This window comes from Falco naumanni, chromosome 2 (assembly GCF_017639655.2).
Source record: "Falco naumanni isolate bFalNau1 chromosome 2, bFalNau1.pat, whole genome shotgun sequence".
Lineage (NCBI taxonomy): Eukaryota > Metazoa > Chordata > Aves > Falconiformes > Falconidae > Falco > Falco naumanni.
The window spans coordinates 41823237-41839347 of NC_054055.1; the positions used below are offsets into that span (position 1 = coordinate 41823237).

General features: G+C 36.5%; 1 protein-coding gene across 1 annotated transcript in view; it reads right to left on the bottom strand.

Annotated features, from left to right (window-relative positions):
• Positions 1-16111, bottom strand: part of LOC121083564 (protocadherin-9-like) — a 393954-nt gene that overhangs the window by 259113 nt on the left and 118730 nt on the right. The gene's annotated exons all lie outside the window — the stretch shown is intronic.

Sequence of the window (16111 nt, forward strand, 5' to 3'; positions counted from 1 at the left end):
AAAACGCATCTGGCTTCAGTAATGTGAATGAAGTAATAAAGTTTCTGAGACTTTCTTTTAACTATAAATTGCATTTTAAAATGTGAGAATAAATTATTGTGAATATTTCCCATCTGAGGAATGTACATTATCTGGAGGCTGCTTATAAAAATAGCCTTATTGTTGTCACATATGAAACTATTGGCTGCTATACTTGCAGTTATATTTATGATGGTGACATAAAGCATGTTTATAGTATTTAATGAGTTAAGGAAGTATTCTATTAACTAAGCATTATTAATTATGTTGATACATGTGTTACCATGCCAACAATAATTCTTGATACTGCATCTTAGTGTTAAGGATGATATTTATTGTATTACAGAGGTCCTGTGTACTTATTCTTTCAGCACTGTCAGTCACTAGAAGAGATATGCAGAGCTGCACAGTACGAGGAAGCAGGAAACTTTCCAGTGATTATCGGGAAAAAGAAAGATGTGACAAAAACTCCTTTAGTAATCTGTTCCATTAGTACTCTTTAGTATGGCATATAACCTTGGAAATCAAGCGGGCCACAGATGTTGTGTAAAGGTAGCAATCTTTGATCCGGGGAGATGAAGTCCTCTATATTAAAGGTAAACCCAGGATTTGAATACCTCATTTTTAATTGTGTATATAACAGGAAGAAAAACACACTTCAAAATCCATAGATTTAGCAGCAAATGACCAGCTGTCCACTAGGAAGTTTTGTATCACAGGGATGTAAAGGTAGTCATAGTGACATCATGATGTCAGTCTTCATTTTTATTTGTGAGTCTGAGGAAATGCAATTAAGATGATCATATTGCTTCTCAATAAAGCAAGGATTAATATATGAAAAAAAAAGTTAATTCTCATAAAGATTCCAAGGATTTCCTGTATCAGCATGGGGTCAAGAGGAAGGTAAGGGAGGTGCCTCTCAATTTAGGGATGCTGTAGGGAGAAAAATAAATTAGAACTGAACTAGTACTAGCCTCCTGAACCAGTACTGGTGTGTGTAACGGGTATCTGCCACTGACAGCTCACTGGGTTACAACTAATTCTAAGTCAGCAGTCATGTCTTCTCCTACAAGCATGGAAAGCAGAAACAGCAACAGCAGCAGCATTGCCCTTTGAGGATAAGACCTTTTACATGCTGTGATTCTAAAAAGGAGCTGTACATCTATTAACACAATGGACACTATAGCTGTCACATTAGATAAATGGATCCACACTGGAAAAGCTGAAAGTGGACATGATTGTCAAGGGTAATGCAGTTAAGCTGGTGCACTCTGGGAAACATGCAATTTCTGTAATTTTTTAATTTTGAAACTAATATTATTATCTCAATCGATTCCACAAAGTGTAAGTTAATTAAAACACCCCTTTTAAAACATATCTACATCTCTGCTAGAAAAAGAACCAGGCAACAATGTACTTGCACCATAAACCCCCTATGATTTATTACCTGGGACAGGATGTCCTTAAGAACTGCTTTCCTAAGAGCAGATTTCTAAATTTATTTTGTGGGGTTTGGGTTTATTTTTAACTTCTTTTGAACTTCCAAAGTTTTGGAGTTTTCATTTTGCATACGCAAACACGTGCTACATAAAATGAAAAAACAAATCAATCCCCAGCTTTTCACTTGGGATTCTTCAGAGAACAATACATATTACAAGCACTATCAATTCTTCTTCCACCATGTACACCACATATGTACATCTGCCTGGCAATATCTTATGATGTCAAAGATTGGAAAATTAAAACCACAGAGAATGTTAGGATTTTCACTGGTTGAATAGGCTTTTTTTGTTGTGATAATGGGTCTTTCATTCCTGTGCCACGTTGACTATTGGGGGAAACCTCTACTACATGAAATTATAGTCCCAAATAAGATGCAAAATGAAGAGTAAGCATATTAAGGTGTTCACAGAGACTTCTAGAAAAAAATATAAAATATGCTTCAGCAGCTTGGCCATTGAGGAAGCTAAAGCATCATTTATTAACATACTAGATGAAAAAAGAAACATGAAAAATAAGGCCTTTTTGCATGGAAATCAGCTACACAGAGAAGACAGTGGTACTAATGTACTATCCAAACAGCAGATACTGTCATAGGTATCATTGTGAGGGTAATTAGAAATATATTTTCTGTTGGCCTCAAGTAGAAGTCAAATGAGAACTGACAAAAATCACTATTATTATTATACTTCATCCAATTTTCAGTATTTTCCACAAATTACATATGACATGCTCTTGACACGTTAGAAGTTACAGGGAAAACAAGAACTCTGACTATCATCTGGATAGTTTTAAGTAATAATGCCAATGCCATGAGTCCCCTTGGAATAAGCCAATAATATAAGTTTGATAGTCTGTGTTCATGTTCTAGTGTTGATGATATAACCTAATTTGTGCTAGCTGAGTTTAATGTTAGTAAAATGACCTCACACTGGTGAATTTCTTTCTTTCTTTCAGTGGTCTAAAAGAATAACATCACAGAAGTGTATGAAGTTACGTCAACTGATGCTAATATCCATCTATTGCTACTCAACTTCTATTAGAAACAGATCCACTAAGTCACATATTCAAAACTACCAACATTCATACGATCTTGGCCTGTGACATCTACATTATCTGTCTACAAAACCAGAGAAAGCAGGTCATTGGACATTTACTTTGAACATAAACCATTTATTGATTGGGTTTTGTGTTTTTTTTTCAAATGTAGATACTAGAAAGCTTCTTATTTCACAGAATTTTTTGGATGCCATCACCTTTGATCCCAATGTTTGAAACTGATGGACTTATTTGTGCACTTTCTACCTAGAGCACCTGACCACATCTAGTAATACAGATAGCCAAAGATTGCTGACTTTTGAGCCTAATGTTTACTAACATTTCAAGGGTAATTTATACAAATTTGCAAATGCTGGCTTTTCATTAGGCAAACTGACAAGCACAAACCTGTTTCACATTTTATTTTATGCAACAATACTGATTTCAATGAAAGCATGAAAAACAAAGAGCCACAAAGGGATGAAATTACACTTCACAAAAATATTGTAAAGGTATACGGACATGTCCTGTGAGTCTTTGTTTTCCAGAGAATATTAAAAAAAGAAGTACAAAGAGGTTGTACCTAAACCTGAAGCAATGGTTTACGAATATTGCTATTATGTCATGACATGTTCTATGTTACATTACTAGCTATTTACAGAACAGACAGGACACATTTCTGAGTGATAATTCAGCATTAGGCCATGAAATGATATCTATTTATGGGCAAATTGAACCGAGTTGCATTATTGTTTTAATATCAATTTCTCACATAGTAGTAGATGAGGATCCTTTCTGATATGTACTACTATGACAGATGGCAGAAGATGCATGGTGGTACTCTGATATTTCAGGTGTTATCAAACTGTACAATACATCACAGAGCTCAGTGCCTGTGGAAGCCATCTTATCTCAGTCTTCACAGGTTGACAAGGCACGTAAAGAACGCATCCAAACCCCCTGGTTTGATCTTTATTGTTGACAGATCACAGATATGGAAGCTTGAGATATTTCCACAGGAACTGCAAGTAGGGTGATAACTAGTCAAAAATGGCAGATAACCACACCTACATCAGCAACAATCTAAAAATGGAAAGTTATTATTTTTTTAGAGCAAATGAGCAGAGGAAGATGTCATTACATTACAGTTGCTAGTAATACAAATAAAGCACCAAAAAGAGCAGGCAAAGCTTCAAGGCTGAGAAAATTCTCCAAAATGGAGACTTTAATTCTTGTTCACAAAATTTTGAATTTCATTTGTAGAAGGAATAAACATGGGCCTAACCTAGAACCTAGTAAAGTAACTGGAAGGTTTCCCACTGATATCAATAGGATTATAACTTCTTTATCAGCATTTTCACTAGCACTAAAGCTAATAAAATCCCAAGTTTTTCTTGTCATCTAACAGTCATTGTTCTGAATGTTTCTGACTTTACCAACCTTTCTAATCTAAATTACATTACTCACAGATACTATCTTTTGTAGTGAAGACACTCATCACACATAATCTACTTTTTTGCCTTTTAGTGTTGGATTTTCTTTTCCAGTGTGTACTAATAAGTGTTCTTTGGATATAAAAATATAAATCTGATTATGGCTTCTTAAACAAGCTTTGAGCATATTAAATTATCACTTAGGTTTGACATTGTGTTTTGTGTGTCAGTGTTTTCTCTGTGTGCAGACTCCTCGTGCCTGAACTTCCCAGAATCAATTAAGTATATATTCTTTTAATAGCTTCTCTCTAGTTTCTAAATGGAGATCAAATTCTTATGTGTAATTAATGAACTATATATGAAGCATACCCTCAACTTCTGAATAACACAATGGCCAAAAAAAGTAGTCAAAATTTATGCGGCACTCAAAGCGAGATCGACATTTCAGTATGAAATGACAGGCACGTTTCATTAAAGGCCAAATCCTGAAGTTATCCTTCAGAAGGTAACAGAGGCCTTGCGCAGCAGTACGGATTGCTGATTTCACTAACAGGCAATTATTCCATTAATACCTCCATTATGCAAAGGCAGAGTGGCCAAACTACTCAAGTGTTTAAGCATGCATCACATTTGGCCAGACCGGTCCTCACATATATGCAGGCTATAGAACAGCCATAGAAGTCCCACTCAGTACAGATGTATTCCCTTTACTCCTTAAAACAGCACACAGATTGCACTGAGGCAGTGACAACAGCTGAAACAATGTACTGAAGAAAAACAGCAGGTAGGCTAATTAGATCAGTCTTTTTTTTTTTTTGTATCAGGCATTTCTCTGGAAGATTTCCTGGAACTAGGGAAAAAAGCAGGTAAGACTACATTTGGATAAGTGCTTATCACAAAATTATCTTTTTCCATGGAATAGTCATAGATAATATTTACTGTAACTAGTTTTATTGAAAGTAATACAATCAAAATGACTAATTCATTCTCCACCTAATGCATACAAGAGCCTAAACCATGTATATATAACAGATTAGAGAAATGCCTTATGTGCACTTTGAAAAAGATCAAAGGGTATGGGTTTTGCTCCATAGAGGCAAGGTTATGTATCATTCCTTAGGAAAATGCATAGTCCAAAATCTCTCGAAGTGAAACTAGAAACCCTCTGGATAATGTATTTTGAATAGCAGTCCTAATAAAAACAGTAAAAGTAGCAAAAATTATCAAACAACAAACTGTAAGTAAATAACTTTGTAATGAAGAAGCCAAATGTTTTCCACTAGGAAAAAATTGATACGGTACATGCCCTGGATTGACAGATGGAAGGAAAAGAAAGACAGATGTGCTCTAATTTCTTGATTATTTTTTTATTATTATTTCATCCTTCCCCCCGCCCACCCTAAGATGACTATCAGGCATAAATGAAATTGCTTACTCAATAACAGTGGCTACAGATATCCACCAGAGCAGTAATGCCAAATATCCTTCAGGACTTTGCCTACTAGTATCATCTCAAATGACACTCGGTAACAAGCAAAATGACTAACAGCTGGAACTTTCCTTAGAAATGGCAAAACACTGACCAGGTCCAGTTTGTGCAACCCTGGTAGAGGGCACCATCTGGAATGCTAGCCTGAATCTTAACAATTAAAATCAGGTGCCAGGTCAGACAAGTAGCATCTTAAATAATTCATGATACTGAGTTTCTAAGCTAGACTGAAAATGACAGAGATGTTAACATGTGAGAGGATATAAGTAGTTATTCTCACCCAGGGGAGGGAGGGTGATCATGTGATTAAAGTACAGGACATGGAGCCAGAAGATGGACTCTGTGACAGATTTCATGTGTAAAAAAATGTAAGTCACTGTAATAAACAGAAAGTTTCCAATTAGACTCAGAATCAGGTATCTGGGGTCTATCTTCCAGGTACTGAGAACCCCCAATGGTGGCCAGCTGCTGTCAGCTGCCAGTGATGTGAAACACTCAACATTTCTGCTTATTGATAGGTGGGAAAGATCACTGCCTTTTTTCAGCTAGGCACAATGCTTCTGAAAGCTAACATGTTATTTGCAAGTGAATTTAAGATGCTCAGATGGCAAATGCTATCCAAAGAATAAATATTTAATTATTTCATAATTTGAGGTAGAAGAAATAGGTTTATAATTTCCATTTACTTGATTATAAAAGGCTTAACACTGAGCAGGGGAAGGACAGAAGAGAAAACAGAAGAGCAGCACTGTGAGAGGTAATACTCATATAGCACAGGAAAGAACGCTGTTCCTTCACAAAATTTACAAACTGATTGAAGACTGGATGAAGTAAAGACAACAAGAGAGCTATAGGGAAATAACAAAGATAGCAGTAAGAGTTCCGTATGATTACTACGGTTAAGCGATGTGTCCTGCTTGATGGATCTAAATCATTATAACATTATGGTTTCTGGTTGTTTCTGGGCATATACTTTCCTTAAAAAAAGAAAGAAAAAAAAAAAAAAAAAAAAGCAGAAGCAGATCTTCCTTTGTTTCTTCTCATAACTAATTTCTCTCTTCTTTAATTTCCTAATTTCACTTTTATGATGATGAATTTTACTTAACATATTCCTTTCCATGCTTTGATTTTTAAAACAGTAACAAATAGAATTACACACATTCCTCCCTCCGTTCAGACATTCCCTTGCAGAATTCAGTAGCTATCCACCTGCAAACAGCCAAGGCACCTCTTGGAAAATAAACACAGGAAGACCCATTACCAAGTAATGGTGAGAACAGGATATGCTGCATAAACACTTCCACTAAATGGTTGTGAAAATACCTAAATGTAAGTTTTCCAATAATTACAAGAGTTGTTTTAATCTTAGAAGAGGTCATTAGTCTGTGATACCACTCAGCTCACTATGTTTTCAGGCTATTCTTTATTGCCACTTTAAAGATACTTTTAACTAAGATTTTTTCAAGCATACAAAAATCATTACTAAAGTGATATGATACCATACATAGGTAGTCCAAGCGAAACCGTAGAACTACTAATTTCTGGAAAACTATGAATAATTGTACACCTACAGGATATACTTTTTTTCTATGGAATAGAAAATTGTATATCTATATATGGATATAGATATAGGACATTTTTCTATGTTAATATCCAAATATTGCTTATATAAGTAATAATGGTGTGAAACTCCTCCAAACCAGCAACTCAAAAACTGCTTTACTCAATCCTGCTTTCTGTCTAAACTCAAATATGACAAATGAGTGTGTTGTGCCAGCCTCTAGAATAAATACTTCAAACAGTACCAATAACAATTTTCACTGGTATCCAGCACAAAGACCCTCTATGTTTACTTGTGATTGTGTTTCATTTCATACTGAGATGATTAATCAGAGTAAATGTCTTTATTTTCTGCTGTTTTAACTTCAAGAAATGATCTCTTCTGTTTTTATCCTATTATAAGGTTCGTTACAAAAATGGGAAACAATTAACACTGGGTTTAATGCGTGAACGGCACAGAGCTGAAGTAATTGCACTCAAGGTCTGCTAGCTTTTTAATCAGGCATTCGGTTGCAAGCTGCTCAAGATTGATTTTGAGAGAAGAACTAACACAATCTAGGCAGCAAAAGCAGGTGTGCCAAAAAAGCAGACATGCTGGCAAAACCAATGAAAGAGTCTAGAGGGTAAAAGAAGCAAAAACTAATGCAAAATTCTTCTTAAAAGACTTTTGCTTGGGATTGTCATAACTGAGTGAAATTAATTGAGGCAAATGAGCACAGAGAGCTTTTTTGACCAAAATAATTAAGAAATATGAACAGCAAAACCACAAAAGCTCGACCTAGAGAAGACTTGCCAGTCAGAATCTTAGTGAACAGAATTAATTAGATCGGGGAGTTGAAATTTTCACATGCATTTTGCTACATAAATAAATAAGAAACACTATGAGAGGTTTATGGAATTACAATTAGAACCCTTACTATTCTCAGCATTTATGCTTTGTTTAGGAGAGAAGAGCAGATCCGTTTTTATTTCTATTCGTTATTTTTTCTTCCTTTCTCTAATAAATCTAGTCTCCATGATTAAGACAGTCCTGAATTCAGAAGTGCTTACACAGCACAGCACTGGGTGCATTTATAAATTACATGTGCCGATGAAGACTATGGCTACACACACACACACGTCTATAGAATGACAATTATGTCAAAAAAGCAAGTGTATCCACTTGTAGGTATATAACCTAAAAGAAAATTGTGTGCTTACACCACTTTTCAAGTGAAAATACTCCTTGATTCATAGACAGTACAACAATAATAAACTCCTTTCAGGATTGCCCTCAAGTAAAATTTGATTAGGTCCATATGTTTGCATACCATCTTTGAGGTTTGTGGGTTGGTTTTTTGCTTTTGGTTGTTTTGGGTTTTTTTTAATCATTAACTTTAAGCCATCTATGTACCTAATTTCAACTACTTGTATACTTGTATACAAAACTCATAATTTATATAACCTCCTATAGCAATTCTGCAGCAGAATCTTGACCAGACTCCCCAAAACTTCTAGATTACAAATAGAAAACCATATTGACAATAAGGTTCTGACCCTTGTTAATGCAAATCAGGAAAGATTCTCACTTACAAACTAGTAAGCACTATTCATCTTGGGGAAAAAAACCCCACCTACAGAATAGTTAATGCAAGAGGTTTGGACAGTTTATTTCACAGCTATCTCTGAAAACCTTGTACAAATAATACTTTTTTAAAAAAGAGTGACAAGATACAGGATTCAGCTGAAACCCAGGTATTTCTAAAACAAAAATATTCTGCAAAATCCTAATCCTTCTGCCTAGGAACTATTTCCCTGAAAACTCCAAAAATGTGTTTCCTATCTTTTAGGCACACTTTTGTGAAGAAATTACTAATGTCAGCTTCCATGCTTTGCTATTTCTAAGGCAAAGCAGGCAATGATGACTTAGAACCAGTTATGTTAAAAGTAAGGGCATCTAAATATTGTACTAAACCCTTGCAGTTCTTTTCTTTTACTTTCCAGATGAGTGAATCCTACCAAGTACAAGACATTAACTAACTCAGAGAGTCACAGTATACAGATGCCTGCATCAAAACACACGAATCCAACAGCGTCACTTCGAATTCTTTTAGAGCTGGCTGAGTACAGAAGTGGTAGGATATCAGAAGCTTTAATCATTGCCCTATTTGCTTCAATCAATAGCATCATCTACTCTCAAACTGTTTACCAACACTTGAAAACAACAAGAAAAAAGCAGCTTGGACAGCTTCTAAGGCCGATGACCAAACATACCCAAAAGTTTTTCTCTCTTCCAGTGCCTAAGTAGCAGCAATTTTGCAAAGCAATACACAATTCAATGGCCACTACCTTGCCTTGGGATAAGTATGGAAGAACAGTAACGTATTTGTGAACCTGCCAACACCCCAATGACAACTTTCTTTCACCTTCCTTCTAACAGCTACTGCTCAGTCACTCTACTGTCTGTCATCTGCAGGTGAAGGGTTTTACAGAAATGAAAGGCAGTGGTCTGGCACAGGGCCACTCACACACTCTCACAAAGATACCCTTAATCATAAGGGACTTTCACATCTCTCTGATCTGGGAGCAATTCAGGATACTTGCCAGAAGGAAGAAGAACAAAGATACCAGCATTTAAAAATTCCCTCAGTGGCTTAATAATACTGCTGAGATGGCTTTTGCCAGATTAAACAGAGATGGTCCTTTAGACCCTAAATATTGCTCTGAAACTAATTCCCCAAGCATTGTCCAGAGTTTAACAGGGGTTGGGATACCAACAATCAAACTTTGAAGTAATTCTTCAAATTCCAGTGGAGTTGGCTGCAGAGACAGCTAGAATATTCAGGTCTTTCCAGGCCAAGGAGAGAGGGAGCAGTTTGATTTCTTTGCAATTGTTGTCTTCAAAGGACTTGGACAAAGCTATTCCAACACAACAGCTTATTTCTAAAATGCTTCAAAGGATAGGTGTGGGGGAGTAGTGAACTAGCTGGTATTTTTTAATGGTGCCTACATTCAGCACAGCATTCTGACACTTCAGGAGAACGCTACAGGAGATGCAATACATTAGTGAAGCCTGACAGGGTAAAGATCTTCCTTCACTTGCCATTTTGTTTTGAAGTGATAAGAAAGCTACAGGCAACAGAGGAGTTCAAGATGAGGTTTCTATCTGATACTCACATGAAGCATCATTGTATGCAATTGTCTAAGTGATGTCAACAATACAAACCATAACTGTATCTAAGCAGAAAAAATATTTAAAAAATCTTAGAAGAAACGTATTTTTAAAGTGGCTAATGCTTTAGCTTCTTATATGCCAATACTCACCTACATAATTCCCCTGAGACACACTCAAACATTAAAAGAGCCCATTTGCTTATCTGTGTTCATTCAGTTGAACACTCAACAGGATCACTTTCTTGTGATGTTTCTAGTACTTTGGTTAATTTCATTACACTCTGTGAGATATTAATCATCAAGAAATATCAGGATATCAAAATGCAATGCAGTACTTAAATTGCAGTCCACTTATATGGGTGAATCAAATTAATGTCAACCTGGAAATTTGCTCTGAGTTATTAGTGAATATATTCACTTCTTCCAGGCCCTTATCAGCTTCTGCAGAATCTACATTTTTTAAAAAAATCTGAAAAGAAGGTCTCAAAACTATAAACTGAATGAATGCAAGGCAGTTCTTGCTTTCTAAATCAGCAGACAGACAGCTGGAATGCCACTGCTGTAACCCAAAGATTTGACAGACTACAGCAGAGTTTAAACTGACAAGAGCCTTTTGTCATATTTTCCTGCTGCTATTCAAAACTCTCTGAGCAGTAGGAGACTGACAAGAAGGAGGTTAATTTCGCTCTGCAGCAGTTTAGACTATGGAAGACTGAAGAAAGCAAACAGTATAGGACTGTGTCATTCCTATAAATTGCAGCACATGTGATTTGGGGGAGATGAGTTAGCAAGGCAGCTATTGTTTCAACCAGACTTCATAACGTCTTTAAATGTGATGGGGGGTGTGTTAAATTTCTTGATTTTTCTCCTTTTAAGTGCAAAAATCCAGGAAAACAAGCCTGAATGTCATTTTAAATGCATCATATTGTTCCAGAATAGTAAATCATGGAGAAACATTTTATTCTGTCCTTTGAAGCAAGATCTAATAAGGAATAGTTAGCCTACCATGGGGACATGAACTACATCTCTGCAGAGGATGCAAGGCATGTACACTGTGACCAGGGAAGTGGCAAGGAAACTGAGTCTGGAAACATATAACAGGAGGGATGACTGAAACTGGACACAAAGAGAAGAACTAGAATTAGGGAAGCAGCCTGAAACTTCTAGGTAGGAAAGAAGAATGAAATAAAAGGCAGCACAAAGATAGTGGATAACATCAAGGCTGTATGGCAAGCCAAGGCCAAAATAAGAATAGGTATCAATTTGTATTTACCAGTGGGAGAAGTGGAAGGTGGTGAAAGGAAGCAGATATTACAAGGAATTGGGAGAAAAGCCTCTAGCTGGCCTACACAGTTAGGACTAGGAAATGCATGGAAGAGAGAAGGAGAAAACCATTGAGAAGAGAAATTGTCTAAGAGAAAACACTCCATGATTTGAGTGCAATAGGACAAAACTCTCTGGGAACGAACCAATATTTAGTACTGAATAGTATCATAGTGATCAGAAATATTTCAAATCTAAGTATTAAAATATATAGGTTGAAGGGTTAAAAAATGTTCCCTGGAAAAGCTATATATAAAAATCCCACTCTGAATTAGATTTTGTCCTTGCTTTCACCACACAAGAAGTGTATAGGGTACTAGGGAATTTGTTACAATTTCTACAAATGACCAACATGGGTGAAAAGCATAGGTTGCTTTTCAAGTCAGTGGAGAGAAATGGGCATTTGCCAGGGATGCCATGTTTGACATCATCCTTAAGACAGGATGAATCACTTCCTGTCAGTGCCACTTACTTCCCATTGACTAAAAGCAATGTCTACGTGACCTCCTCCAAGTAAGATGAAATGCTACTGAAGTCCGTTTCTGTTCTTTACTGCCTGAATAGTTAATTTAGGGTCTGAGAGTTGAGATCATGCATGCAACGGTGGCTTGTGCTCCACTCCTTCAAAGCTGCAAAGGCTACTAATATCCTTTTGATTCTGCACCAAAGAATAAGCGTGTTAATATTTGCAAAGTATTCAGATACAGTAGTGATAAATGTCATAGCAAATTCCATGAGAAAACTAATAGCTCTGTCTTCAAAACAGGATATGAACACTGCAACAAATAACGCCAACATGTAGTGAACAACAAGGAGGAAGGCAAATGTCGAGGTTAGCTCATTAACTTGGGCTGAATATTTTGTGCACTGAATAGGGCCAAGATTCTCTGGAAACAATGATTGATATATAATTAGGTAATTAAAGACTGTATTGTAATTCCTACACACAGGGGGACTGAAGTGAGTTTCCAGTAGCAACATTGATACTGGCTTCTAGGTGCTAGATTCTGGAACAGTAAAATGATGATTAAATATACTTTGTTCTTAGTGGATATACCACGGCAACTTGCGAAGAGGTAGGGAGAGAGGACATCTTGCCAAGACATGCATACAAGTATGAGAGATAGTCCTGCTACGGGGAAGAAGATCAAAGTAACTGGAAACAAAATCTGTATTTTCTGTACAACCTTTTCTCCGCTCCCCCCCCCCACCCCACCCCCACCCCAATTATCTTTGCCAAGTCTTTTTAAGCCTTTCGGAAATATGGTTTGGTTTTTTCCTGTTTGTTATATATATATACTCTTTATCCTAGCCCAGGAGTTTTAATTGTTTCTCTTCTTTATGAAGTAAAAACAAACTGACATTACAGTTTTCACTCTGCCTGCTAAAGCCATCACCAGGAAACACTATTTTTGACCATACTTCCATTAAACAAAGTGCCTATTTGTTTGACATTCCCTCACTCAGAGTTTAGTTTCTATTTATAAATCTCATGGATTGCAGACTGAAATGCTTCCACAAAGGCATACTTGGCTCAATTTGTATGCTAGTCTAACTGGCAAGAAACAACAACAGTGCTCAGGACTGACTCTCTCCTCTCTTTGCAGAGAAAGCTGCTGTGAAAAGTGAACCTATGCACACAGTCATTGAGAAATCTGAAAATGCTGTCTTTGGAAGTGACAATACGGCTTGCGTAGTGAGGATTTATTTTGAATGTGCAGCTTCAGAATTATTTACTAATTAGAAATGTTTTACCATGGAGTAACCCATTGAGATTTGCCTCTTCTTTCCTAGGGTGCAGGAGCATGAAATCATGGATGAATGAGCTATAGCACTGTAATTTGCCTCTGTCAGTTTATATGAAAAGGTCTGAAATGAACTGGTGAAATTAGTTCACAACATTTTTACTCACCAGTAAGTGCAATTTAATTTTATGGTAACCTGTAAAAGCATACCCACTTGTCACAAACTCCTCATCTTATGCCAGACAGTAGAATTATTTGTCATGCGTCCTATGCTGTGCCCTCTTTAGACTAGGGAAATGAAGGTATCAGCCAATTGGCACTGAATTCCCAACATCCAGCATTGAGAAGAGTATGTTGCATGTGGATGAAACAAATAACAACCAGAAAAAAAGACCTTATCTATTGGGGTAAAAGAAAGAAAGGACACTTGCTGGCAGTAACAGATACACATGTGACTAAAAAGGACTAGTATCACTCTTAATAATAGTAGAATAAAGTCACTCAGCTGTGAAATGACTCATAATTAGGATGACCTCATTCAAAACCCAGTTACAGCATGATACTAGACAAGCAAATCAAAATCATCACTTCCATTCTTTAAAGACAGATAGCATGCAGTATCCATCTGTTAAGAGATACCACCTGTTCTATCAACTCACTTCATCGCCTCAAGTATTAAGCAGGAAAGTCAATTAAGTCGATCTGTGTGCAAGAGTACCTTCATGGATGGTGAGCAATTGTTCTCTGCTACTCGGTATCTCATCCCAGTAAGGAAGAAACAGGACAACTCCAGAACAGCTTAATCTGTCCCCTGTCAGACTCCATCTCCACCTCTTGATTAATAATATAGGAGGCACTGAACAAATACAACACAGTCTATATAAAAAGTGGGTTGTCTTTTGCTATCAACACAAGGTCATTAGTCTCTGTGTCATACCCAGAAAGAAACCTAATAAAGTTTTTTTATTGTGTTCTTCTGAGTGAAGACTAAATTTTATGTGCTCAAGCCCACCATCACCTCAAAATGCTGTTACCAGCATAAGTTATTTCAGCCAAAACCTAATTATGTTACTTGCATAACCTGTGATCGCCAGTATATGCATGTTTACACAAAATACATGTTTCCATGTATAAAGAAGCTATACTCCGTGATTCAGACTCTACCTCTGTAGCTGGAAATCAGTATCTTCATATTGGGTTAACTATTTCCTTGCAGTCAGCAATCATAAGAAGGAAATTTAATATGCTGTCTGAGCAGAACACGGCAAAGGGCTATTAGTAAAAGTAAATTCATGTTTATGGGGAAGCCAGAGAAAATTCTTCAGGGAAATTTGAGATTTATGTCACAACTGATTTACACTTACAGGATCCCTCAGTGAGGTTTAATGCTTACAAATATAAGGTGGGATTGAATATAAAAGTTGCATATGCCCCAAAACCTCTTCAGTGAAGACACACTTAAGTAAAATAATGCTGGCATAAGAAATGAATCCCAACTACATAGCTGAGAAGTAATTTTGTAGCCTGATGCCTGCTAAATACGAAGAGTGAGAAAAACCTCTCATCACCGGAAAAGATGACAGGGAAATCACTTTTCCTGGAATCTAAGAGGTAATGTGCCAGGCTGGGTAACTTCTGCAAAATCATGGCAAGACTTACTTACTGTATTAATGGTGTTTGATTAGGGCGGGATGTGGTTCCCTTAGTTAGTGTGACATTGCTAGGGAAACACTTAAAACCCCTGATTAATATTTAGTAAAGCTAAAAAGCAAGAGAAGCTTTAATGTGCCCTTCAGTGATATTCATTCTCTTTAGCTGGATAAGATTTCTCTCTATATAAAGCATAAGATTCGTCTATCTGCAGTCTGCTGCACTTATATAAATAGAAGTCAACATTTAGTTTTAATGTGTAGGTAAAAATGTGGTTTAGTCTTCCTCAATATGTATGTGCAATTTTATGTAGATTTTTTTCTTCCTTTTTGGATAGTGACAAATATGAATAATGATTATTTACCTGGGGAAAAAAAAACCAAACAAAAACCCAACAAAACCAACAAAAACAGAAAACAAACAAACAAACAAAAACCCCAAAAAACCCAACCAGCACACCAACCCCAAGACCCCTAATCACCCCACACCACACACACACCCCTTTACAACAATGTCACTCTTTTAATAAAGTGTTTTTAACAGACCCATATGATTATCAGAACAGTTTTGTAACTTCCAAGCTCATTTCCTTTCACTATTTCAATTATCCATTTCTAATATAGCCAGAAGGTGCACTACCACCTCCAGCCAAATGTCAGCAGGCCTGTGGAGTCACAATGATACCACTGATGACACAGGTCCTCATCTGCACTGCGACTGGAAAGGAGGAAGCTGGACAAAAACACTCCAAAGATCTGGTTGGGCACAAATTCAGAGTAAGATGAAGAACAACATTTTATAGAATAAATGTATGTCAGCCAAGAATATGTTGCTGAAACCTCATCAAGATCCCAGTTTTGCCAGCTGAAAATTTCTTCCATGAAGCTGCTTTTATATTTTTTAAGAGTAAGAGATTTGCATTCTGTCAGTCAAGTTTTATGTTTCTGAAAGATATTTACCTGTGTTTGATAACATAAATGTATATTGGATCTTTTTGCACTGAGACAACTTATTTTGGCTAGGACAACATTCTTTTTTAATCTCTAGTTCTTAAGAAAGTTATAATCTCTATCGGAAGAATTCTTTGCATTCAGAATTTGTGTTTGCATGTAGGAACTGACCTATGGGGAAATGAATTTGCTAGTTGCCTGTCATCTTGCAATTTTCTGATTGCTTTCCTTATTTTTATTGTGTCACTTAAT